Below are 26,776 nucleotides of genomic sequence, written 5' to 3'. Positions count from 1 at the left end.
CATCAGGATTTAGGCTGCTGCCCTATATGAATGTCTAGCGCTGCCTGAGTTCTGAACACCCCTCGTTGCTGGATTAGTTTGCCGCCCTGCAGTGCCTCCCTTGCCCCCGTACCTCTTCTTCCTGACTCTCACCGGCCGGCTCTGCTCATCTTGGGAGATGTCAGGCGCTCTTCAAAAGTCACGTGATGTTTTGGTCATGTGATGCTATCACCTGACAGTTTCCGGACTAGCATGTTTCTTAGTGAGCAGCCCTCTTCCTGATCGTGTGCCGTTCCTTCGATCACGTGAGCTCGGCGGTGCAAAGAGGCGCCCGTCTTAGAGCAGAGACAACGAAGGCACATTTTCACGACAGCTCACGATAATGCATAATTAATTGTTAAATTTGAACTCTCGCTTTTTGAAAAAATGGGAGGTGACTTTAAATGTAGTCTTTTTTCTTTGTTTTAATCTTAAATGAATAAAAAAAATAAAACGTATGATGTTCAGCCCCAATCATCAGGAGATGGTCGCTTTGTTTAAATTCTCGCTTTAGATAGCTAGCTCAATAGCTTTAGTTCCAGCCCCAGGCTGATGACGCACAGCATTGTAGAGAATTCACAGTTTCAACACAGTGTTACACTGCCGACTAGTGGTTAACAAGAATAACACGATTTCTTTCCACAGGTTGATCGGTAGTGTGCATCAAACTGGAGAACAGCTGATTCTGGAACACGTGTTACATTATGAAGACTGCATTTTTTTTTGCAGACGCATACACCTAGGGTGTCTCTTTTAGTCATGCTATTTAAATATTTGTTTTGTGTGAATTAAGAAATGCTATCGCCTTATTCCTAGTCGTGCTTGGGCACTTCGAGCGTTTGACACATCCCTCTGTCAAATCCTCACTTAAATTTCGAGTTATATCCGCGAGTAGCACTTGCGGTCCTGAAGACTGTGCTGCACTTCAACACGGAAGGCACCAACTTCTAGGCACAGGATGTTCTAGAAGAAGGTCGTTTTCCTTTCACTGTGCCTCGGGGCACGTTTAACTGCCACTGCTCCCATTGTTTTTTGGGGTTAATAAAAATGAATGTCTTTTGCCTGTTTGCGCAAGGAATGCTAATTGTAACCAAATAGCCGTGAGATGCTCAGAGTAGCATCTGAAAGACTTTCTCTGCCCTCTCATGCACTGTGATGTTTTATCCCTGTGTGCTCACAAGAAAAAATGCAGAAAGCCAGTAGCTATTGTTATTTTGTTCACAATTCTGCTATGGTATTATGACATAGGACACCATCTACTATTTTTTTGGTTGGCTTTTTTTTAGCCTACAGTGCGTTGCACAATGAAGCTTGTAGTTTTGCTTTAAGCAATGTAACTATGGGCTCAAATCCCCAACATGCAAAAATAGCATAACTGGCTCGAGATATTTCACAAGGCAGAGATGCACTTACAGCTTGTTTCATGCCTAAAATCAGAAGTAAACTTGTCTTACATATATTTTGTTCACTCTTTCACACTTGCACATCATGCATTAAAAGAAGCATTGGCAATGTGGGTAGAATTTTCTTATCTGCATTGGAAAGGTTTATATCAAGCTTCACAACACAATAAAGTTACAACATAGACGGCAACGCAGCCTTGTTTAACACAAACAATAAGTAAAGGACAGGTAACAGTTGCAGAAGGAACATTACACAATTGTCTCGCACATGCAGGACAAACACAACTGAGTGGCCTTTATTTCAATTAGAGAACCACACCCTTCTGCTGTTACAATTATATTACTGACTCAAGTCACTTGTCTTTTTCTCCTATTATCAGCCTTTATTTTTTATAGCTGGACCACAACCAATTAATCAGCATTTGTATAGTGCAGCACTGTGACCCCCTAGGGGTACCTGGGTGCTGTGGAAGTGACGTCTCTGTCGAAGAGACAGGTCAGAAACAAGGAAAAATAAAGGTCGGAAAAAAACGGAAAGAGGAAAAATAACAGTCAAAAATGAGTAGAAAGAGGAAAAATAAAGGTCAAAAATGAGCTAAGAGAGAAAAATAATGGTCAGAAATGAGCAGAAAGAGGGGAAAATGGTCAGTAAATAAGCAGAAAGAGGCAAAATAAAGGTCAGAAACAAGCAGAAAGAGGCAAAATAAAGGTCAGCAACAAGCTGAAAGAGGCAAAATAAGTGGCAGAATGAGCAAAGAGAGGCAAAATAGAAGGCAGAAGTGAACAGAAAAAGGCAGAAAACTGAGCAGCAAACGAGCGGAAAAGAAAGCAGAAACCAGCAGAGGAGGCACAAACATAATGCAGCAGAGGGTAGCGGACTGGAGGCAAGCTGGACAGCAGAACTGTCACAAGGAGTGCTGGCACGAGGACCACATACAAAAGAGATTTTTGTAGAGTGTGCATCCTGAACTGAATAATTTCAAGGTGCTCGGAAATATGATGAGCATAGAAAAGGAGACAGAGGAAAGAAAAGTAACTGTCCAGGGGCACACAGTTTGTTCAAGCTGGGAAGCTGTGACTGAAACCAGAGTTTCTGGGTCAGGGCCTTGCAACTAGTTTTTTACCCTGGGCCCTACTAATGCTCTTGGCTGGGCTAAGCATGTTATGCAAGTATATTCAAAATTTACTTTTTTATAAGCCAGGACAACTGCAGTGGGAACCCCCCTCTTTAAAGAATAGCACTATAACTTGTGTAGAAACAGTTTAAGTATCCCTTCTTCATGGGAAAGGTGTAGCTAGAATACAATCCGCACAAGTTTATCCCATTCCAGAACAGGGTATAAATTGGGTGGAAACAGTGCAAGCTACCCTCCTTCAGAGGACAGATATAGCACAGGCATCATCAGCTCAAGCTTTCCTCATCACAGGACAGGTACAAATTGAGCAGAAGTAGTGCAAGCTTTACTTGTTCAAAGAACAGGGACGGCACGGCAGGAGGAGAGCAAGATCCCCTCGCTAATAGAAGGCAACAAGTGCAATGTTCAATTTCTCAAAGAAGAAATCCAACAGGACACACTAGTAAGAGCATTTGTCACTCACAGAACATGCACAGTTAAGGCCTGGGTGACATGTAGGTTACAGACAGATCTGAGGAGGCAGTGCTTCATTCAAAGAGAGGAAGGTATTAGTGGATGAAAGAGCGAATATGAGAGTTCTGACACCATTCTCTCTTAAGTGATTTTCCAACGTTAGCCTCCTGAAATTCCTGCCATTGTTGCTTGGAGACCTGCTGTTAGACTTGCTTCTTTGGTGTTCTGTAGTGTAGTTCCTATATTCCCAATAGGCTCTGCGCATTGGAATAATATATTCAGCAGTGTAGACGTAGGACTGAGGTTATCTAGGTCTCTACTGACTATATTAGACTTAAGGTTTGCCGGCTAGCTAAGAGGTCACTAGAAACTTTCTCGAATAAACGAGGAGGAGTTTAACCTCCCTGGATAGACAAGAAGGGATTAGCTTCTGACAACCGTACAACATGACAACTTTGTTCTCCCTGAATAAGAGTATATCTCTAGAGTCGTGTGAAAACAAAAGACAGCTATTTCACTCAGCCAAATGTGCGTACTTAGTTTCACCAGAATGCAGAGAAAAGAGAGACGGGCGTTTTCAATAAAAGGTGTTATTTATTGAGCAGTCTTCTTCCTCATACAAGAGAAATGAATTGCCACGATTGTAATGCTCATGGTAAAGTAAAGTGCGTACAGTAAAAGGAGGATTATAAAATAATACTGTAAAAGCATTGATATGGTTTCTTAGCCATATGTTACTTTAAAATAGATAAAATATATACATACATATATACATTGACTAATCATACTCAACTGGTGCTTCTAAATACGCCTACCCCGGTGTACCTGACCTAAGCCTAATTCGTGGGAGGGAGTATGTAAGTAGCAGTTTAAGTTAAGTTTGTTTTGCCAAGAATCTGACTCAAGAATTCTCTGTAAGGGTTTAGTCAGTTCCGTACCTGGGTAATAGAAAGCAGGAGGTCTGGTATCTCTCTCTCAGGACTCGATATCCCAGCAACCCGCAAAGGTAGGCTGGAAACGCCAGAGCTAGATTTCTCGGCAGGAGAAAAGACAGCGTCTTTCTCAGCGCGTCAAGGAGGAGGGGCAGCGTCCGTGGGCTCTCGCATCAGCTGGGCTCCTGGGCAAGTAGATTGCTTCTCTGCTCCAGAATCACCACCGTGTGTTTGCTTAAGGCAACGTTGGTATATTTATACCTGAAAGGTGCCTGGGTTTGACGTAAGGTTGGACATAAGACGTCAATAAAGATGTCACTAAGAACTGGCCGTTTTTACAGTGCTTTACAGGAGTTCTAGGTCAAAATCAAAACAATAGCAAGGGGGATTTCCCAGGTTGCTGGAGGCTTGGTTTTGTTTAGAGAACTCGGTGTGCTTTACTAGGGGGCCGGAGAAGTAGCCTTGCTTAATGTGACAGCATGTAGTACGACTGAATTATGGATATGATTATTATGCCGTTGTATGGATATTATTGATTATAGCCGGACAAGGGCATAAAATAGGAATATCGATTCAGGTTTCCTAGATAAAACACTACACCCACTCCACGAATTAATGTCCATCATTACTAAAAACTAAGCAATAGTAAACATAAAAGGTGCATGTGTATACCAACCCACCCCAAAATACATTTTTGCATTTGAAATGGTGTATGCGAAATACATGAAAATGGTTATAGGTACTGTACGTTTTTCAAGCAGTATAATCATTCATTAAAAAGAATGCATATATATATTGGCATGAATGATTTGCGAAATTTACACATGAAATGGCTCTTAATACAGAAAAAAAGTCGAGACCATTCCATCACATATAAATACAGTTGCTGTAAATGTGCTAGAGGCTGAGGTAATATATTGTCTCTAGAGTCCCAAAAAATAGAAGCTCTGTTCTCTAAGAATAGTTCTACTTCAAGCAGAGTACATGTGCCCAAAAAGAAAGGTTAATATTTTGGAATCAGGAAAAAATAATTTCGCTTTCGGGGGAGAGAGAAAAAATATTGTTCCAAATATGTTCAGTAGCTTTTGTTTATCAAAGCCGAAGGCAGAATTCAGAGTTCAGGGAATGCTGTGTACTAGTTTGCTTAAAAGTTATTCTTTTTGATCGGGGAAAACATCATTTCAGACAGACTTGCAAAAAAGTTGTCTACGGCTTCAGGTGAAAGTTCCACCAAGTTGGAAAATGCCGCAACTGTGCAGTCGTGAGCATGATTGCTATCATCGATGATAGGATCAGCAGTGCTCACAGAAGGTCGTACCTGGGTGATGTTGCTCTCATCTTGTACTTCACTACCCTTTAATCGCAGTGGTGAAGTCTCAACGAATGCCGTCATCAGGATGGGTAACCGCTGGGGACAACACGATGCATGAGCCGTTACAGGACTTAGCAAAGTATCTGTATCCAATGGTACTGCTGATTGTAGTGTAAGACAGACGTCCAACACGCATTCTTCTCCGCATAGCATACATCGAAGCACAGGTAAGATACAATTCTGCCAGATGGGTCTGAATGAAAGAAACCAGGTCATATTCAGATCTCTTAGCCGGGCTAATCCAAGGACTTTAGTTATGCGGTCCCGATAGCGTATAGCTAGGATCGTTTCTTCCATTGTTGCTGGAGTCTTGTCTGCGTTTTGGCTTGCCATAACGAAGCAGGAGAATCAAAAATAAAATGCCTGCTACGAGTCCCAACAGGAGTGGTAGGCCACCAAAGACAGAATAGACAAAATTAGGAAAAATGCCCAAAACTTTTGTGAAGGGTGTTAACAGTCCCGAAAAAATTGTCTTAAATACATGTGGGATACCTTCAGTATCGGACATATTTAGGATGTGGCTTAACATTTCCGCGAAATGTAGGGGGCAATTTGCTGATAAAAGGCTATGTATCTCTGCCGTTGTCCTTGCGACTTGCAGATCATACGTTTCTTTTGATGACGTCAAGGGCACAGTTGTCTGCAAAAGGACAGACTTTATTCTGCTTAAAGTATCAATTCGAATAGAAGAGATATTCAAAAATGGCCAAATGTTTGCCTCCCTGTCTGGAGTGCTGTTTGGAAACAATACTTGCAAACAGCAAGTGACCATGGAACTAACGCTAACTAGATAAGCTTTTCCGAAGGCGCTAGGGGGCGCACAGCGGGATGGCTGCCTGAATGTGCAGCTCCGCCGGGCGGATCGAAATCACGCCAAACAACAGCGTTTAAACGGACCGCATCGGAGATTCGTGCACACCAACCTGCACGGGAAATGAGGGCCGACTAGTGAATGTGGTCGGATGTGGGTTAACGCGGCCATACCTTTTGGGAAGCCAACAACCACCAGCGGACCTGCAGGCGAGCGGTAAAATGGCGGCTGGTGACCGGGCAGAGCCGGCGTCGCAGTAACGGCTCAACGCGACCTGCGGACCTCGAGCGATCCCAAGAGCTGCTCCCGCGGACGGGTCCGTGACGCACAGGCAAGTGACCGTCCCGCTCAGGGTAATCCTGAAATGCTTATCGGTGATGTGCTAATGCGGGGGAAGGCGGGAGACAACGGACAATATGGCGGCACCAGGATCCAGCTACTAATGTAAATGTAAACTGCAGCGTCGCACCAGGGCTAAACTGACCATATTCTAGCGGACTTAACCCCCTCATATCGGTACCGCATGCAGTGGGAGGGGAGCAGCCACTCAGCGGACGCAAGCAGTCACACTCGGCGGCTCCGTGCAATAACCAGTCACCACAGACAAAATGGCGACGCCTCACATATATTGAATTGCATGAATTGGCGGGCAGGGTGGCCAGTTGATACGGCGGAGTGCAAAGATTACCAATACCGCTACCGCTATCAGGACCCAGACACAAGACTATCCACAACGTATTGAGAACACTGGCGCGTGCAGGATACACAGCCACTGCTGACGCAATTTTAAGAACTGTGACTGGCGGCGCACTAACGCTACACCGTGACATGAACTATTCAGATCCACATAAGGCGGTCATATACGTGGTGCTCCCCTAGGTCATTACCGCTACCCCCGACTGCGATGAGGTGGGGACCGCGGACCTATGGACTGCAGTGCTGAGCGATGGTAGGCTGTAAATCTGCAGACTGTAAACGCTGGGCAGAAGACGTGCGAGGATAGACCTAACGTATGATTTACATGCAAAGGCGCGCAACATTTAACGGAATGGGGCCGAGCTGACCACAAGTGAGAGCACTGGAAGCCTGATCGAGCAGTGTGTGCTGCGTACTTTGAACGTAACGGTGGAAAGAACAGCGGGCCACAGTTGAGCAGGATACCCCGCTTGACAGACAAGAGGCTCCACGGCACAGGAACGCAGACGGCATAAAGGTGTACACCCATCTGACAGTGCGAACCACTCAGAGCACTGGCCGATCGAGACCGGGGGCAAGGTTCACTAGAGACTCTCCGGATGGCCCGACATTCTGGCTCTGGCACCTGCTAATAAATGCACTAACCACACATCGTTGCAGAAGATTCAGGCACGCACAACGTCGATATCAGCCACAACGCTACGGGGTGGTTCAAGATGGGGAAACCAGATAAACAACAACCCACCCTCTCCTTCGAGACCCGTAAAACGACGAAGACCCAGTCCAAAAACGCGGAGGGCGACCAAGGCGCTGAAGCCCCAGAGGAAAATGTTATGGAGAGTATTCTCAAGGCCATTCAGGCGTCCCGGCAAGAAATAAATGAGAAATTGGACCTGCTAACTGGCAGAGTAGACAACCTAGCAACGAAACTAGACAAACAGGGAGAAAGGCTGGACACGGCTGAAAATAGACTTTCCTCGGTCGAAGATGAAGCGCATACAACAACGGCTAAATGCAAGGGCATGGAGAAAGTACTGGAAGTGATCAAGGCCAAGTCGGAGGAGTTGGAAGCGAGATCGAGAAGGAACAACATTCGAATAGCAGGCCTGCCGGAATCTACAAACACGGGGCGTATGGAGCCTTATGTTGAACAACTATGTAAAGACATCTTTGGCGCCGAAAGTCTGTCGTCCATATTTATAGTGGAGCGTGCACACAGATCCCTGGCCCCGACTCCAAAACCAGGCGCCACGCCTCGACCAATAATAGCGAGAGTCCTGAACTACCGTGACAGGGATACCATACTACGGCTGGCTCGAGAGAAAGGTGAGATCCAACATCAAGGCAACAAACTAGAATTCTACCCGGACTTCACGGTGAATGTGCAACAGGCACGGAAGGAATTCGGCGAGGTCAAGACCAAATTACGTGAGTTGCAGATTCCATACGCCATGCTATATCCAGCACGCTTAAAAATTACCTGGGACGACAAACCTGTTTTTCTGGCAACGCCCAAAGTAGCGATGGAATTCATAAAAACTACTATTATGAAAGGTAGAAAAGGAAATCGCAGAGATAGACATGCAGAATCGGACTGAAGGTAAGACACTGCATTACCAGTTATTGTTCGGGGTGAAGGTGCTCTCAGTACGGGAGGTCTCGACCAAGAAAGTACGTAACTAAGAATGTGCACCACATGTGACTTTTAATAGACACACACTTTGTTGCCTGCAGGTGCAATGTTCAGAGACTTAAGGACAAGTACTTATATCGAAACCCCGTATTGTGCAAGTATGAAGGTTTTGTATTGATATAGCAGCACGCCACACGTAAAAGGTGAATACGGGCAAGGCACACGAGATATGCATTGTACGAAACATATCAAATACATGATTAAAGCTCATAGGATGTCATACAAAGCCCCGACTGGGCTCCTCATCCATTTAGCCAATACTGGTTGATGCTGGATTCGGTTCGAGTGAAGACACTGACACGTTTTGAAGATGTAATCTGTTTATGGTTTAATGATCCGCCCCCATCCCCCTATAGGGATGGAGGGATGCGCTCCCGGCGGACCTCTACTAGGGTGGTCCCCACACAGTTTGGATGATTAGAGAAGTTATGGGGGGAACATGGCTTCGGCAAAATTGGGATGCTGGAGTGGGTGGGAAGGGGTACAGTTGGGGTTTGTTGTTATTTCAAGTGCTACAGGGACAATTGCGTTACACTGCCGACTGTCATGTTGTGATATATGATAATCGTGATGACTTTCTCACGTTAAAATGCTATGTGAATGTGCGCTATCCAAAGAGACACCTGTTCATTGTGGGACATGCAGCTCTGGACCTCGACTCACTCAGTGCTATCTCTTTGGGTGCTGGGGATGACCTGTCTGGGGGTGACAAAGGAGGGAGTTGGCTGGAAAACCCGGTTGTAGTACAAACTGAAAGAAACGTGATACCATGGTGAATGCTCATGATTTGAAACTAATAACGTGGAATGTGAGGGGATTTACGAACCCTAAGAAAATTAGACAGATCTTCGCTGCTCTTGATAGACACCATGCAGACATTGCACTGATCCAAGAAACGCATATTGACCCTAAGGTGCGCAGAGCTATTGGCACGCGATGGGCGGAATCCACATATGCAGCACATTACTCGTCTTACTCTAGGGGGGTCATGATTCTGGTGAAAAAGGGGACCAATTACAAAATTAATCGTACTATTGTCGACACTAAGGGACGATACTTAATAGTCTCTGGAACCTTACGAGGTCAATATGTAACGCTTGTAAACATTTATGGCCCGAATGTGGATGCGCCGGAGTTTTTTCAGGAGGTATGGGATCAAGTGCTGGAATTTAGTGACACCACAATGATATGGGGAGGTGATTTTAATATAGGGTTGTGTAACGACCTAGATAGGTCCTCGTCTTCCATAGAACCTCACAGGAAAGCCAGGGAAAAGCTGAAGGATGTGATGGGGGAAATGGCACTGACCGACATCTGGAGGGCTCGTCATCCAACTGCACCTGGCGCAACGCACGTCAATGTAGCACATGGGAGCTGGTCGAGAATAGATTACTGGCTAGGGACCGACAACGCTGTAAGATGGACAGCAGAAATTGCGCCATTACCGCGCACATTGTCCGACCACAATCCAGTGGCGCTTACACTGCGCATGCCCCAGTACACCCCACCGCCATTTAGCTGGCGTTTCAATGCACAAGCACTGTTAGACCCAATATACCTTAAGACCATTACAACAGCCATTCAGGATTACTTCCATTCAAACAAGGAGTCAGTAGATGATCCCTGTATTGTGTGGGAAGCGTTTAAAGCCACACTCCGAGGGGTATGCATCAGCACGACAGCAGGGATACTCAAAGACATCAGGGCACAGATCACTAGAATGGAACAAGATATGGCATCCCTAGAACAGGAATATGCCCGCACTGGGAATGGGGAACTACTGGGTGAACTGAAACTAAAGATCATAGAACATCAAAACTACGCAGAAGATGAATTGAAATACATTACCAAACGACCACTGGCCAGACAATTTGGTGAAGGGGGCAGGCCGGGGAGGGTATTGGCGAGGAAAATATGCACGGGGAAAGGCCCACAGACCATAACTCAAATCAGGGACAAAGATGGGGTTCTGCACACACACCACGAAGAGATACTCCGAGGGTTCGTTGATAGCTATACTGACCTGTATACTTCACAACAACCTGCGACACCGCAGGAAACGTTTACATACTTACGAGATATAGCAATAGCGTGGCTGTCGGATAGTCAACGAGAGTATCTGGCACAACCTATCACGGTCGAAGAAGTTACCGCGATAATACACACCCTCCCCAACGGCAAAGCTCCGGGGCCCGATGGATTCACTTGCGAATTCTACAAAAAATTTGCTGACGTGCTTGCCCCCCATCTGGTCGAAATGTACGGCACGGCGTTTGACCAGACGCTACTACCCCCGACACTGAGGGAAGCGGTGATTATCACCCTCTTAAAACCAGGAAAGAACCCAGAACTATGTGACTCGTACAGGCCCCTGTCACTCCTGAATGTAGATTCCAAAATCTTAGCTAAACTCTTGGCGGAACGATTGCAGCCCTTGATGACAAACCTGATACTGCCTGACCAGGCGGGGTTCATCCCCACGAGAGCTACATCACACAACACACGTACCCTGTTCGCGCTCTCCCACTATCTCACACCACAAACCAAAGCGGTAGCAGTCATGTTAGATGCCGCGAAGGCTTTCGATTCTATTGAATGGCCTTACATTAGTACGATACTGCAGAGAATGGGCTTTCCACCGCTATTCATGACTTGGATTACGCTACTCTACACGAAACCAGTAGCGAGAGTACGAGTTAATGGGTACATATCCGAGCCTTTTGCCATAACGAGGGGAACGAGACAGGGATGCCCCCTGTCACCCCTGATTTTCGCATTGGCCTTGGAGCCGTTGGCATGTATAATTAGACAGACCCATAAACACTCTGCCCTGCAATTCCCAGAGAGACCGCTACATATCTCGTTATACGCAGACGACATGCTGCTATATATACGAGATCCGGAACAGAACCTCAGCCCGGTACTCCGTGAATATGTCAGGTTTGGGCGTCACTCCGGGTTACAAATTAACTGGGAGAAATCGCTACTCATTCCGCTCACCGACTCGACGGAGCAGTTTGTCCCGGACTTCCCACTAGACTGGCAGACTGAGCCTACCCGCTATCTAGGAGTCTGGTACAGTCGAGATCCGGAGGAGGTTATTAGGACAAATTATGGCAGAGTTTTTGCAGAACTGGAGGGGCATGTGGCCCGATGGATACAAATGCCCTTGTCCTTGGCCGATCGTATTGCGATCGTTAAAATGAATGTTCTGCCCAAATTCTTATACCTGTTCAACAATATACCAATTACACCTCCTAAAATCGTCTTTACTAACATAAACACCTTAATCCTGAAACTAATATGGGCGGGTAAACAGGCCCGCATTGACCTACGTACCCTCACATTACCTTACGAGAAAGGGGGATTTTGTGTGCCTGATTTCAAACTCTACTATCTATGTGCACAGGCACAATATGCATCACATTGGTACCACCCCACACCATACCTAACGCATACTGCAGTTGAGGAAGGGGATGCAATGCCGATCCCATTGAATGCCATTGTGACACACAAGAGGCCTCCACTACACTCTAGGGATATTAACACGATTGATACAACAGCACATGCGTGGCGGATGCTAGGAAGAATGGCTCATAAGTTACCGCTCTATGCGCCAGCACTCCCGCTCCATTTCCACCAGGAGGTGTCGGTAACAAATGAAAAGGTAGGCATGGACCTCCTGAGAAATGCTGGAATAGAAAAATTTGGGGATCTATATAATGAGGGAACCTTCAGCACAGCAGACAACTTGACATATATCAGCAATCCTACACCACTATTCCGATTCACACACTATCGACTGCAGAGAGCCATACAGGATCTATATCCAGACTACCCGCAGGAACCATCGACCCTACACGCGTTACAATTTATAATAACATCGTCCAACACGTCGCATCTAGTGTCACGGTTGTACAGGATAGCTCAAAGTGAAATACCTTTTACATCCGAGAAAGCGATGAATAGATGGAATGACGCCCTACCAGAACCCTTACAAGAGAATGACTGGCTGGGTGCCTGCTCCTTGCTTAAGTTACTCACTCCGAATGGGAATTTGCGCATCACACATCTGAAATATTTACATCAAACATATCACACACCAAAAAGATTGTTTAAGTATGGACTGCGTGACGATGCTCGATGTAAAAGATGCGGAAATGATATGGCTGATTTTGTGCACCTTGCCTGGCATTGCCAGAAAATTCAGGAGTATTGGCAGGAGGTGACACTTCTGTTGGGCAAAATGATAGACACAGAGGTGGATTGTACAATAAGGGTATGTTTACTGGGTCTGCTATCAAATGTCAGGGCGGGAAAGAGGAAATTCTGCGCGGTGGCTTTGTTGAACGCCAAGAGACAGGTATCAAAATGCTGGGAAGGGAGGAGAGTGCCGACTATTAAGTCATGGCTAGCAGACATGACGTACTGCAGGGACAATTTAGCCACTTATGAAGAGGAACTGCCAACTAGATCACGCCCGAAAGACTTTTGGTGTTACTTGTCTGATTACCTACTAACGAAAGAAGGGGATGATGAGACGGTGTGAGAGCTAAGGTTAGACTACATTGGCACGTGCTGTATAATGTGATAGGGGGATATGCAGCACATTAGATAACAGTTGCTATTAGTCTAATATATAAATCAGGGACAACACACACAGGGTGGCGGTGGAGTGGGGAATTGCCCAAAGCACTTTAGGTTAACTGGTTATGTTTGTTCTGTTTTGGCCCTATGGACTCGGGGCACATTTAAAAAACACAGTTCATGTGACAACAAGATGAAGGGGAGACTAGCTGGTAAGAACTATATTCAAGTACTATTCACTATGACGCCGCTGGACCCCCGGGTTAACAGCTAAATGGCTGTGTGTTACGAAATGTTGTAGTACTGCTACAGGCGGCCGGCCCCCGGGTTGTTGGCCACTAGCAGTTTAACATTGTATGGAACTCTATGCCAATAAAGATTTTGTTGAACTTTAAAAAAAAAAAAAAAAAAAAAAACTAGATAAGCTTTTCCTGGCACCATGCTACAACATCTGTGGTCCACTATTAGAATATAGCTCCCGTTAGAAAGCCGTCTAAAGAATGGCTCTATTCGAGTTGCAGGTGTGCCATGCTGGTGACATGAAAGGTTATTTGAAGTCCCCTCACAGGCCCCATGCAGGTCAATACCTTGACACAGAAGTAAACCACTTAGTGACCGTTTACAATCATTACCACTAAGAAATACATTCTGTTCCTTTTCACTATAACACGTGTGTGTGTAAGGTAATTTCCATGATGACTTAATGTACCCTTTACCCAACCTTTCATACTGGCCTGCTGGTATATATTCTTTTTTTTTTTTTTTTTTTTGTGGAAAACCTTTATTTGACATTTCAACCAAGTACAAACACGGGCCTACAACCCCCAGGGCCGGCCGCTAAGCAGTTGCAACAGAATAAAACAATCAAAACCCAGACTCAGCATCCCGGGGAGCAGATTCGCCACGTCCAATATACGTACTGGTTGTAAACATATCAAGTTGGTAACAGGATAAAAAGGTTCCAGTTTATGATAGAAGGATCAGGTGCCATACAATATCTCAAGTTGCGAAAAAATGGGGGGGGGGGGTGAAATAGCATATGTCCACAGTTAAATCATCTTCGCGTAAGTCAGCGGCGTTAAAACATATTATTAATGGTAAGCGAGCGTACAAATACAGTTCACGCCAGCTGAATGCCCGCCCAGTAGCACTGAAACATCGCGAGAATTGAGGCACATATGAAACAGCAGAGATGGCCATAAAATTGAACCCATTACACTGACCTGGAAAGGAAGAAAAGAAAAGGGCAAAGAAAAATAAGAAGAAAAAAGGCCATAGAAATAAAACGAAAACAAAACACCCATCCCCCAACCCCCCACCCTGCACCCCTGCAGATGACTACGGCCTACCCCCCAGCAGCGTGCCTGTCGCCCAAGAACTGAGACCCGAAATATAGAAAGACGCAGAGAAAGACAGAAAGAAATTAAACCCCACCCAAAGAGGGGAAATGGAGGAGGGCTATCTTCTACGTGCTACCGGTCTCTCCCCCCCGCCCTAACAAAGAGGTCCCCCCGAAACTGTCACATCTGAATAGTCCAAACTGAGAAAACATCCCGGGGGGAACCACCAGCCCTGCCCCGGACTCCGTTAAGCTAATGAAGCAGTCCCGTTACCGATAAGACTACAATGAACAACCCAAACAACAGTCTCAGCCCTGGCCCCGTCGATCGAATTCGCCGAGTCCCTCAGACGAATAAAGCCCCATCATCAAAATGTCAAAAGATACATAGAAGTGGTCGGAACATAGTTCAGTAGATGGAAGAAGAACAGTAGATCCCAAAGTAAGCAGCTGGTACTGACGATGTCCCTCCCCGTCTCCGAAGCCAGGCCTTATCACATCCGCCATCTTGATATACTGACTGGGGAGGGGGTTCGACACAATCCAAAACAGTGCACAGTACCAATTAAAAGGTTCCAGGATAGGGACAGCAGTTGAATGTTCCGACAGCTGCAAAACCGGGGATTCCAAAAAATTAGTTAAGTCACCGATCACAGCCCATTCAAGGAGATCCACTTCTGTAGGGGCAGGCACAGCTTCCAGCACTTGGTCTAATTGCGCCACTGGGGCATCGATCAAGAGGCAAGCTGGCTGCCGGGTCTCGGGCATCGAGTCAGGATCCGGTCTCAGTCCTGTAAGTCCATCTGCCGCCGACAACAGGCCGCAGGTCTGAGCTGCCACAGTCGCCTGAAGTGCCTCTAGGGCCGCCAGCACCTCCCGCAATGACGGGCCCCTTTGGGCCTGCTCCGCCTGGTTCCATATTTCCTCAGGCATAATTGTCCCCACGGAGAGGCGCCTTCTCCGGGGTGAGATCAGCAGGAGCAGGACTGTGCGGTGAGGGACCAACCATCAGTATGCATTAGTACGCGACGAGACTCCAACCCAAGGTGCGCCGGCGATGCAAGTGCCGGGCCCCCTGGTCAGTGACCCCCGCGACACCGCACCGTGCGTCACTCGTCTCCTCACCTCCAACACAACACCAGGCTGCAGATGATAGCAAAGCAATCCAAAAATTTCCGAAAGTTCCAGAGACCGGACCCTGCCGCCCTCAACAGTCCGCTGTTGTTCAACTCAGACCCGGCTAAGCCAGCACTCGAGACCCAGGCTTCCAGACTGGGTTAGGCCACAAATCGGTCCTCGACGTTACTCAGCTCCACAATGTCAGAAAAACCCCGGGATCACACCATCGGAGTGCGGATTAGTTCACACACACAGATCCGGGGCAGGAAATCAGGATAAGTGACAGGATCTTGGAGCGCAAGACGGAGGTCAGCGGAGCCGGGAGACTATGCGGCCATCTTGCTTGCTGTCGTAGCTCCTCCGCTGGTATATATTCTTGACAGAATTTAAATTTGAAAGTTGTTATCGGAATAGTTATTATTCCGTGTATTATCCATTCAATGACAGGTCGTTCTGACATTGTCAATGGTAATCTCTCAAGTTTTTCAATGCTCAGAATTGTATATTCTGCTCCTTTTTGTGCCAAGCTGATTTGTGTATCAGTAAGGTTAAAGATAGAGAATAATGACGTTGTGTTGATTAAACGCCAAGGCACGTAGCCTGAACGTAGATTTTGTAACGTCCAGCCAAGCTGTACAATAGAACGTAATTGGGACTGACCGTGTTGTAACATTAGCAAGTCTTGTTCTATTATATCTATAGCAGATGATACAATACTGTCCAGTGAACATATTCTGGAAGACAGAGTCATTAACCCATTGTCCACAACAGAAAGAGATTTTTCCAAATTAATACGGTCAATTTCCCGTATTTTTTCTGCTGTTTCAATTTGCGTTTCTTTCAAAGCTTCGTTGTAAACTGCATATATACCGGCTGCTATGAAACTTTTTTGACGCTGTTTGTGTGGTCCCATTATGAAATCACGCAAGTCAGCACCGTCTTTAAGTAAAGTCAAGTGTTGCTTAATTTCTGCCAGTGTGGATTTCTGTAGCCATTCGAGGCAGAGTTTTCCTACACTGTATGTTGTAACTATCCCTGGATGTTGTCTCTGGGAGTATCTAGGGTCTGGCCTGGTCAATTTGAACCCCTGTATTTTGTTCAGGAATCTATCTTGACAGTTATTTGTGTCTGCGGGCCAGATCAACCATTTCTTCCAATCAGGATGTGTTCTATTTTGGTGAAAAATATGGGATACGTCTATCTCAACGTCTGTAGTGCTATTACTGTCAGGTGTTGGCTTTGGAATAGACGGTTTGTTTAAGTCTTTAATTTTGGCTAGGCCAAGACAGGTTGTCTGTTGAATGGTATCATTCAAGAATATAATTTGTTCTGGGATCATGCAGGCTCTAAATAATGATTCTATACCTTGGACCTGCCAATCTTTGGTACCCCAGATTGTTTTTGTTTCAATATTGTTTTTCCAAAAATCAAAACCAAATGTAATCATTTTTTCATAAAATGCTTCTGAATAGATTACTTTAGTGTTTGTCAGCATTGTTTTCATTCCTGTCTTATTTAACATTTTGAAATAAAAGGCTACTGCTTTACTTGTGTTAAAACCTGAGAAGTATGGGAATTTTTCATAAAATGTTTTTGAACTACCTTTTGGTGGAGTTGCACAATGTTCCCATTGATTATAGTTTAAAACATTTCTAGGTTGAGCAGATTGATGCAAATAGTGATGTGCAAAGTGGTTGTAGCAGTACATTTGTTCATAATTAGATGAACCCTGCAAGTAATCATGTTCTGTAAATTTTGCTGACATTACTAAATCTGACATCATATCATTAATACTTTCAAAGTCCCAATCATCAGAGAATGTGCTCGGTTTTACAAAGTCGCTTAATGAAATCTTGAACTGGTGTGGATACTTCAAGAGCTCGACCGGGCCATAATTATCGTAATCTGTTTTGTCCCAAGCTACCCCACCGGGTATTGGATTGGCTGTGACATTCACGGATGATAGTTTGCTTTTCTCGATGTGAGATGACTTGTGTGGCTTTAGGACCAAGTTGATGTTCTGACTTGCTGTGTCCATTGTACTATATTTTCCCTCAATGAATTTTCCCAAACAAAGGACCATGATCAGCCAAAGCAGGAGGAAAAGTACACCTAACACAATCCAAAATTCAATCCATGGAGAAATCAGATAGGTTTCTTTGAGTTGATGAAAGAGTTCTTTTGTTTTGTCTTTAAAAGATTTTGTTGTTGGCTGTTCATCAGGCTCTCTTGGATCCTCAGAAAAGTCATCGAAATTGATGAAGTAGCCAGATGCAGTTCTATCAATTGTTGGAATCGCTTCCGGATTTTTATTTGCTTTTGGAATTTTCTTTGTTTCATTAGCATAGTCTGTGGCTACATCGTTGTAGACAGGTGTTTCATGATGAACTGTTTCAGAGGGGGAGAGGGGTTGGCCTAACGGCTAAGGCGCTCGACCTCGGACCTGGGGATCTGGGTTCGAGTCTCGGTAACGACGCCAAAAATCCCCTGTGATTCTGGGCAAATGACTTAATCTCCCCGTGCCTAAAATCAAAGTGTGTCCTCATGTAACGTAACTGGTGCTATGTAAAGCGCTCTGATAACTGATTCGGTTCGGCTCTAGTTCGCGCTATATAAAACTCTGCAAAAAAAAAAAAAAACAATTTGGGCTTCAAGAGGCACAAGTTCCATGGCATTATTGCATAGTCCTTTTTTAATCACTGCAGGTTTATCAAATGGGATTAGTCTCTCAGTTTGAACCTCTTGGATTGTAGCAAGGTTTGGTCTTCTGCTACATCTTGGGAGTCCACTGGGCCTACTACTTATTATTGGCCACATGATTGTGGTTTTACCAGGTCGATGGATACAACTCGGTTCTCCTTTTTACCAGCAAGGGGCGGTAGTACTACTGATCTTGTTCCGTTGACAGCTAAGACAGGTACTGATTTTCTGTAAGAAGGCCCAAATTCCTTCTTCACCGCGATCTTCTCTCTGACCAGATCCCCAATCTTTGGAATCCAGACAGGCCTTGCTGGGACAGGTGGTTTCTCTTCAGTGGCTTTTGGCTGTTGTTTTAGCTTTACGTTGCTCATGTCTTTTCTTGTTTCATTTAAGTCCTGTAAAATAGCCAAACGATCTTTGATATCAAAGCATTTTTCTTCTACCACTGAAGTCTGACTATCGAGGTCCTGAATATGCATTCCAGTTCCGAACAATAGTTCATACGGACTGAAACCTTTTAGAGAATTTCTTGGGAGATTGTTAAGACTACGTTGGACACTTGTTAAATGTTGGACCCACCCAGTACCCGTACCTAATACCCTCGCCGTTATAGATTGCTTTATGTCTCTTTTTTTTCTTTCCACAATCCCGTTTCCCTCAGGATGGAATGGGACAAGAGTACCGCAATGCAATGCCCATGCTGGTCATGGCCTCCTTATAAGCTTGAGAGCTAAAAAGCATGACCCTGGTCAGAATGTAGCATGCCAATTGCGTATGTGCCGATATAGACTCGCAAATCTTTCATAACAGTTCTGGCGTAAGCCGAGCGCTGGGGTCTACATTTTAAGTGAATCTAGTCTTAAATAATATACATTGGGACGCATGTTTCCTGTTTAATCATGCGTATAGATCGCCTTATGCTTTCTATTAGGTGTTCTGGCACTACTTCGGCCGGTTCGCCACTGCGATCTCTGTTGCAGTTTTCACAATTTTTTGCAAATTTGTGATTATCCAAGCTCATTACCGGCCACCAGTATTCCGATTGTAATTTTGTCAGAGATTCCTTGATCCTTCGGTGCCCTAGACCTTCACACATGTGTGCGTCTGCTGTTAGCAAGACTCTCCTGTTCGTGTTTGGAATCACTCTATCCCCCACTCCAGGGATTCGAGCAAAAGGAACGGAGTTTGCATCGATTATGTATGTATAATTGAGTGGATAGTTCACGGGTAATGCTGCACAGTCGCTTTTTGAAGACGTTTTTACCGCCAGCACGGTTTCCCCGTCTATGTATTTTTCTGAACGCTTTTTTGTGGCTACGGAAGCCGGATTAGTTGCTTCCGCTGTGGCTGTCTCAGCCAATGAATTCCCTGCAGCGTGAACGCCATCACGCGGATCACGTGAGTCTTTTCTAGTTCTTTCTTTACAAGAACTACTTGTTCCCAAAGCGATTTTTGCTTAATTGTGGCACCTGTGTCATCTTTGTAACCGTTTTCAACCCATTTCTGCAAGTCTTCGTTATATGATTTGACGCAGGAATGCGAATCGCACACTATTAGTGTCGGGAATTCGCGATCGGCACTGTCGAGCACCATATTTAAAGCTATTAATTCAGTTTGTTGACCTGAATTGTTTTTTACAGATTGTGACATTGTGACCAGTGGCATCAATTTTCCTCCGCGCCACCGGCATTTGACAACCCTGCACGTAGCGTTATAGGCTTGTTTTCCCCAAACTTAGGGTTCTGCATAGCTGTTTGTGTATATTACGCAGGCGTAAAGTTGTATGGGCAGAATGTCGTTAGGCAGAGGATATTCTTTTTCATATGTTAGATATTTCATTTTTTTCATTTCCGGGTCAAAATAGTATTTCACTTTTTCTGTAGCAAGAGAATTTTCCCATTGTATCCATTTTGGATCTAATGCCACAGTAGTTAAATTACATGGGCTTGCTAATGCCTCGAAGGCTGATTCTGCTGTTAAAACAGTAATCCGTCTGCCTTGGGCCTGGGCTCTTTCTTTTGCTACAGCTGTTTGAACCGCATTTACAACATTTTTCGCAAGACTGAATGTTTTTTCAGCTTGTGAGTACAAGTGTGATTTGTATGCTATTGGTACCTTTTCTCCCTCATTAGATGTCAGGTACGTGAATCCGCATCTTCCTGGGATGACTCGGATTACAAGGTTGCGTGTATTATCGCGAGTTTGCAATTTTGTTTTTGCTAACATGTCTGTTTGTAATGATCTCAAAATTTCTGTGTGTTTTTGAGTCCAATTGATTGGTTTAAAATCAGGTTTCATTAATTGATAGAGAGGTTTAACCCTCTCTGCATAATTTAGAATGTAAGTTCTTCCGAAGTTCAGGAAACCTAGTAATGATTGTAAGTTCCTCAGTGTTTTTGGTGCTTGGAGTACAGCACACTTCTCTAAGAAATGGTCTGCTAGGCTTTTGCCTTCACTTGATAATTCATATCCTAAAAACAGGACAGTTAGATGGGCAATTCGTGGCTTTTTAAAGTTGAATTTGTAACCCTCTGCTGCGAACCCAAGTATTATGGTGTTCACTCTTTTCAAGTGAGTATCCAAGTCATCATCTGTTAGATAGATGTCATCGACATAAGATAATGCCTCATCATCATACATTTGTAGTAACTCAGTTACTCTTGCTGAGAATAATCCTGGGCTGTTCTTGAACCCCTGTGGGAGCCGACAGAAATTTTTCTGCGAGCCCATTATTGAGAAAGCGGTCAAATACCTGCTTTCAGGTGCAATGTTTTGACAAAAGAATCCATTAGAGATGTCTAATGTTGTTTTGTATTTTTTGCGCACAATGTTATTCATTAGTGCTGCACCGTGTGAGTTTTGTACTGCAAATGTTTTGCAGCATGAGTTAAGGTGTCTGTAGTCCAAAACTAGACGATATGAATCATCTGGCTTGGAGACAGGAAACAAAGGATTGTTCATTTGTGAGGTGCATGTTTCAATCACCCCCTGGTATTCAAGTTGATCTAAGATCTCCCTGACCTGTTTTTTAGCTTCTTGCTTAATTGGGTACTGCCTTTGTGCAGTTGGTTGACACTTTAATTGGATTTTGTGAGGAGGAGAGTCCTCATCCCATCCTACATGATTTTTATATAATGCAGGAGCTTGGGCTACTGCCCACTTTCTTGCAAGTGTATATTTTTTATGCATTGGAATGTGATTTGAGAAGGCAGGCATAATCATTTCTTTGCCATGAGGGCACTCCCTGACAAACTTTGGTGGCCAGTCCTTTTCAGCTAAAAGGATGTCATAGCCTTTGGAAAGGTTATCCCAAAATAGACGCCTTACTTTCCTAGTCTTATCTCCCTCTATACGTAATGTTATCTCGTATATTTTATGAGGTTTTGCTAACTCTGCTGTCTGCAGTTTCTACTTGAATGTATTCATTCGTGTCCACTGTCTCCAGATGATTCATCAGGATCTTGCGAGCTATGGTCACTTCTGCTGCGCTGTCTAGCACTGTCTGGGCCCACTCTCCGTTTTTCAGCTGTGTCCTCAGTATCCTCGGCATGTTTGACTATTTTAATGCTGGCTACCTTCTTCTTTGGAAATTGTAATTTTTTACTTTGATGAGCAGGTTCTTTGTCTTTGGACTTGACGTGCTCTTCCCTTTGTTCTGACCGTCCTCTTCTTTCCGATTTCTGCGAGGAAGTCTGAAAAGATCGAGAGGGACGTGTATCAATATCTTGATATCTATCAGGTTTCTTTAAATTATCCCTATTTCTAAGGTTGTATCTTTTCTCAGAGGGCTCCCTCTGGGGAGACTTGTGTCCTTGGTCCGGAGATCTTTCTCTCCGCCAAGGAGACCTTCCTCTGGGCTGGAATCTTTTTTCTTTGGGAGTGGATTGTTTATTTCCATCCCAGCTCTTTTTTGGAGTGTTTAGATTATTTTTCATAAATATTTTTTCAGGATTTTCAGTTAGTTGGGGTTTTACTGGTTTCCCACCCATACTATCTCTTCCTAGTTCTTCATAGGATTTTTCTATGATTCTTGCAAGTTCAAATGGTTGTTCTGCTTTATCTGTTTCTTTCAATTTCTGGTGGATCGCCACAGATGCTGCTTCCCCTTTTATGTTGGCTAATAATATAGCCGAGACCTGCTTGAAGTCTTTTAGTAATTTCATACCCAGAGTTAAAGCAGGTTCTGGACCGTATTCATTTTGAATCTGTCTTAGTACATCGGGTATTACCGCCATGGACGGAACACCATGTGTTTTTGTGTAAATGGAAGCAAAGACTGTGCCCCAAGTGTCACAGTCCTCCACATGTGGTGCGATCCTCATTGGAAGGCAGATAGTCAGAATTCTGTGTTTCTCAGTAGGGGTAGTATCCGGAAATACTGCCTCTATTTGAGTGATTTTTTGTGCTAACCAGAATGGAATTTGCTCCCGTTTTGCGGGTGTTTTACCAAGACATGATTGTATGTTCTGTGGTGTAATTTTGTTTGTGTTCCCCTGATGAGGGGTCAGCTGTGGAATGTTAATAGCTGGTTGGACTGTTGTAGTCCGCATTACATATTGGACTAATTGTCTATGAATTTTAATCAGTTGTTTTAGCTGTGCTAAAAGTTCTGGTATTGACATTTTTTCAATGTCTGGATGTGGTGGTAGCTGGCTAGAACCGGCCACGTTGCTCCTGGTCTACCTAGTGGACCGAGCCTGGTGATGTGATTATTATGTTTTAGGGCGCCATTAAACCAGAGCAGGTGCTCTTGGTAATTTAGTGAGATTTCCACCTCCTCGAAAGGGGTGTATTCATCCGGTGGTTCCTCTATTTTGTAATAGTGGAATTCGTGTGTGACAGCGTTTGCTGCTCGAAAGTTTATCCATGAATAGAACACCTCTGTCTGCCGATATTCATGTGCCTCAATTACGAATACGACTATACCACCTCTCGATGTTAGTCCATTGTCTATAAGTTTAAGAGTTATAGTTTTTCTTATGTTGACCGGAATGAGTATAGCATTCGGGTCAGTTTGCAGGAGACTATTGTCATCCTCTAGGAGTCGAGCTACTATTCTAGCTGTCTCCCTTTCGTCTTCACTTTCTGTCATTTTTACTAACAGAAACGTTTTTTTATTGCAGATCAAGTTTCAAGGAAACAAAAGATTAGGTGCACAATATTTTTGGAACACTGTATCCTTCAACGTTGAATAAACCAAAAACTATACATAGGATTCTCATCCTACTAAGTTCCTGCGGATTTTTAACCTTTTACCAACTCCAGACGTCTTTTGGAGTATTTACGGGAAAAAGGGTCTGTGTGAAAAAGCACGACTGAGTTACTCTAACGTCTTGCGTTAGATTTATCGCCTTACCAAACGTTGGGCGCCATGTAGTGTAGTTCCTATATTCCCAATAGGCTCTGCGCATTGGAATAATATATTCAGCAGTGTAGACGTAGGACTGAGGTTATCTAGGTCTCTACTGACTATATTAGACTTAAGGTTTGCCAGCTAGCTCAGAGGTCACTAGAAACGTTCTCGAATAAACAAGGAGGAGTTTAACCTCCCTGGATAGACAAGAAGGGATTAGCTTCTGACAACCGTACAACATGACAACTTTGCTCTCCCTGAATAAGAGTATATCTCTAGAGTCGTGTGAAAACAAAAGACAGCTATTTCACTCAGCCAAATGTGCGTACTTAGTTTCACCAGAATGCAGAGAAAAGAGAGACGGGCGTTTTCAATAAAAGGTGTTATTTATTGAGCAGTCTTCTTCCTCATACAAAAGAAATTAATTGCCACGATTGTAATGCTCATGGTAAAGTAAAGTGCGTACAGTAAAAGGAGGATTATAAAATAATACTGTAAAAGCATTGATATGGTTTCTTAGCCATATGTTACTTTAAAATAGATAAAATATATACATACATATATACATTGACTAATCGTACTCAACTGGTGCTTCTTAATACGCCTACCCCGGTGTACCTGACCTAAGCCTAATACGTGGGAGGGAGTAAGTAAGTAGCAGTTTAAGTTAAGTTTGTTTTGCCAAGAATCTGACTCAAGAATTCTCTGTAAGGGTTTAGTCAGTTCCGTACCTGGGTAATAGAAAGCAGGAGGTCTGGTATCTCTCTCTCAGGACTCGATATCCCAGCAACCCACAAAGGTAGGCTGGAAACGCCAGAGCTGGATTTCTCGGCAGGAGAAAAGACAGCGTCTTTCTCAGCGCGTCAAGGAGGAGGGGCAGCGTCCATGGGCTCTCGCATCAGCTGGGCTCCCGGGCAAGTAGATTGCTGCTCTGCTCCAGAATCACCACCGTGTGTTTGTTTAAGGCAACGTAGGTATATTTATACCTGAAAGGTGCCTGGGTCTGACGTAAGGTTGGACATAAGACGTCAATAAAGATGTCACTAAGAACTGGCCGTTCTTACAGTGCTTTACAGGAGTTCTAGGACGAAATCAAAACAATAGCAAGGGGGATTTCCCAGGTTGCTGGAGGCTTGGTTTTGTTTAGAGAACTCGGTGTGCTTTACTAGGGGGCCGGAGAAGTAGCCTTGCTTAATGTGACAGCATGTGCTACGACTGAATTATGGATATGATTATTATGCCGTTGTATGGATATTATTGATTATAGCCGGACAAGGGCATAAAATAGGAATATCGATTCAGGTTTCCTAGATAAAACACTACAGTTCCATGTATTGAGAATTAGCAGTCACCTACTAGGTCATTGTTATTAGAGCAGCCTAGCCACATCCTCAGTAACTATGCTCTAGACAAGCACACTGTTGCCACCCTATTTGAACAGGTTTGCAATATGAACTAACTAGATGCTGTGGAATCCCAGCTTCAGTGCTGTACCCATTCAAAATATTGATGACCGCTATTGGTGCGCCAAGGTTCTCTAAATTTGTATGCCTAGATTTGTGGACCCGTTTAACCAGCCTGTTAGTATGTCACAAATACAATGTGGACTTTCTTATTTATTCATATTATTTATTCGATCAACAACTCTGTCTGTAATAACTTTGTTAAGGTGCCACTCGGGCCGGGGCTTCAATCAAGCCGAACCAGCCTCCCATTTTGTACCACCTGGTCTGTTAGTGCATGCTGAGGGATAATACGGAGCAGCCAGCAGTGCCCTCACCTAGAGTATATCAGTAAAACGAGTAATAGGCAAAACATGTGTTTTGTATTTTTATTATGGTTTCATAATCTATTTGGGCCATTTTTGCTCTAGTACAAAAATGTGTGTCACAATGAATAACCACTCCCTGTTATACAAGCAACAAAGTGTTGCAAAACGATTTTACGACTTCTTTTCAGTAGTACAAAGTTAGTGAAATTTAGTTTATGGGGTCTGATCCCGTGTTCCCAAATTGTTTGAATTATGCAATCCTGGGCATATCAGTTTATTCCCCAGGGTCTCCTTACTATTTTCACTCAAACTTGTGAGGATCTCGAAACAAGCTTTCCTCTGGCATTATGAATGATACTAAAAAGGGTGAAATTTGTATTGGTAGTAACAAATATAAAATGTTAGAAAATAGGAACAAAAGGGAAGCAGGGATTTAAAGAAAATAAAAGTGGGGACCGAAAAGGGAAGAATGTGTCATTAAGACAGCTCAGTAGGTTGACAGGAATGCTATATGAATGTATGTGCAAACTGTAGGGAGAGGATTGAATCCTGGTGCTGCTGCTGTCTCAGCCTTGCACTTTTCTGAGCTCAGTGAAATTAATGAGTTTGTTACACTCTTGGCTAATAGTGACACCTTGATGCATACTGTGCAGTGGAAGGTTTTTTTAAGTTCAAGAATTTAAGTGAAGCTGCACGATTCTGAGTTTTACCACTTCCCATTGTGTAAAGAAGTGGTCCTGTGTCTTAAGTTGTTGTTATAAATCTATAGGATGTTAGGCATGTCAATCACAACTATCCTACTTGATCAGCCCATGTAATCCTGGACATTAGCGTCTGCTCTCACTGATCCTGTGGGCAGTGCCTGTTGATTTACAGCAAGGCGCGACCCCACGGTGACCACACAGTGACCACACAGTGTGTATGACTGGCCAACTGAGGCATTTGAGGCGGCGGGCGGCAGCTTTCTTTTTCCTTTCCGTGCTCACCGCCACTGCAGTCTCTGAGGAGGTGCCACAGGTCAGTGTGTTGGCTGATTTTTGTGTGTGTGTCTGTGGGCCTGATGAGATTGTTGGGTTTGGTGCGATGGGGTTTACTGTACTGATATTACCACAAACCTTGCCTGAACCAGGCTTAAATGCACGCAGTCTTCACTACCTTGCAAAACACCTATACAGCATATGAGGCAGCAGGCGACAGCTTTCTTTTTTGTTTACATTCCTGCCAGCAGTGCAGCAGTCTCTGAAAGGCAGATGTGGCACTGCAGATCAGTTATGTAGGCTGATGTTTTTGGCTGCCTGTTGTCCTGTTGGATCACAAACCTAATCAGCAGCATGTATAAATGCACGCAGTCTCCCATACCTTGTAAAACACCATCACAAAGTACAAGTTCAAA

At 44.3% G+C, this 26,776-nt stretch overlaps 1 protein-coding gene and 1 long non-coding RNA gene across 2 annotated transcripts in view; one reads left to right on the top strand and one right to left on the bottom strand.

Annotated features, from left to right (window-relative positions):
* The window catches only part of LOC144769497 (proton-coupled amino acid transporter 1-like), a 469,650-nt gene extending 469,427 nt beyond the window's left edge, over positions 1–223 (bottom strand). The window contains exon 1 of the mRNA XM_078653627.1: positions 113–223. The gene's annotated coding sequence lies outside the window, so the exon portion shown is untranslated. The remainder of the gene's footprint in view (positions 1–112) is intronic.
* Positions 1–26,776, top strand: part of LOC144769498 (uncharacterized) — a 362,974-nt gene that overhangs the window by 280,349 nt on the left and 55,849 nt on the right. The window lies entirely within an intron of this gene.

The sequence above is a fragment of the Lissotriton helveticus genome, chromosome 7 (assembly GCF_964261635.1).
Source record: "Lissotriton helveticus chromosome 7, aLisHel1.1, whole genome shotgun sequence".
In the NCBI taxonomy this organism is placed as follows: Eukaryota; Metazoa; Chordata; class Amphibia; order Caudata; family Salamandridae; genus Lissotriton; species Lissotriton helveticus.
The sequence above is the reverse complement of the archived record's forward strand: the minus strand, read 5'-3'. Positions and strand labels throughout refer to the sequence as shown.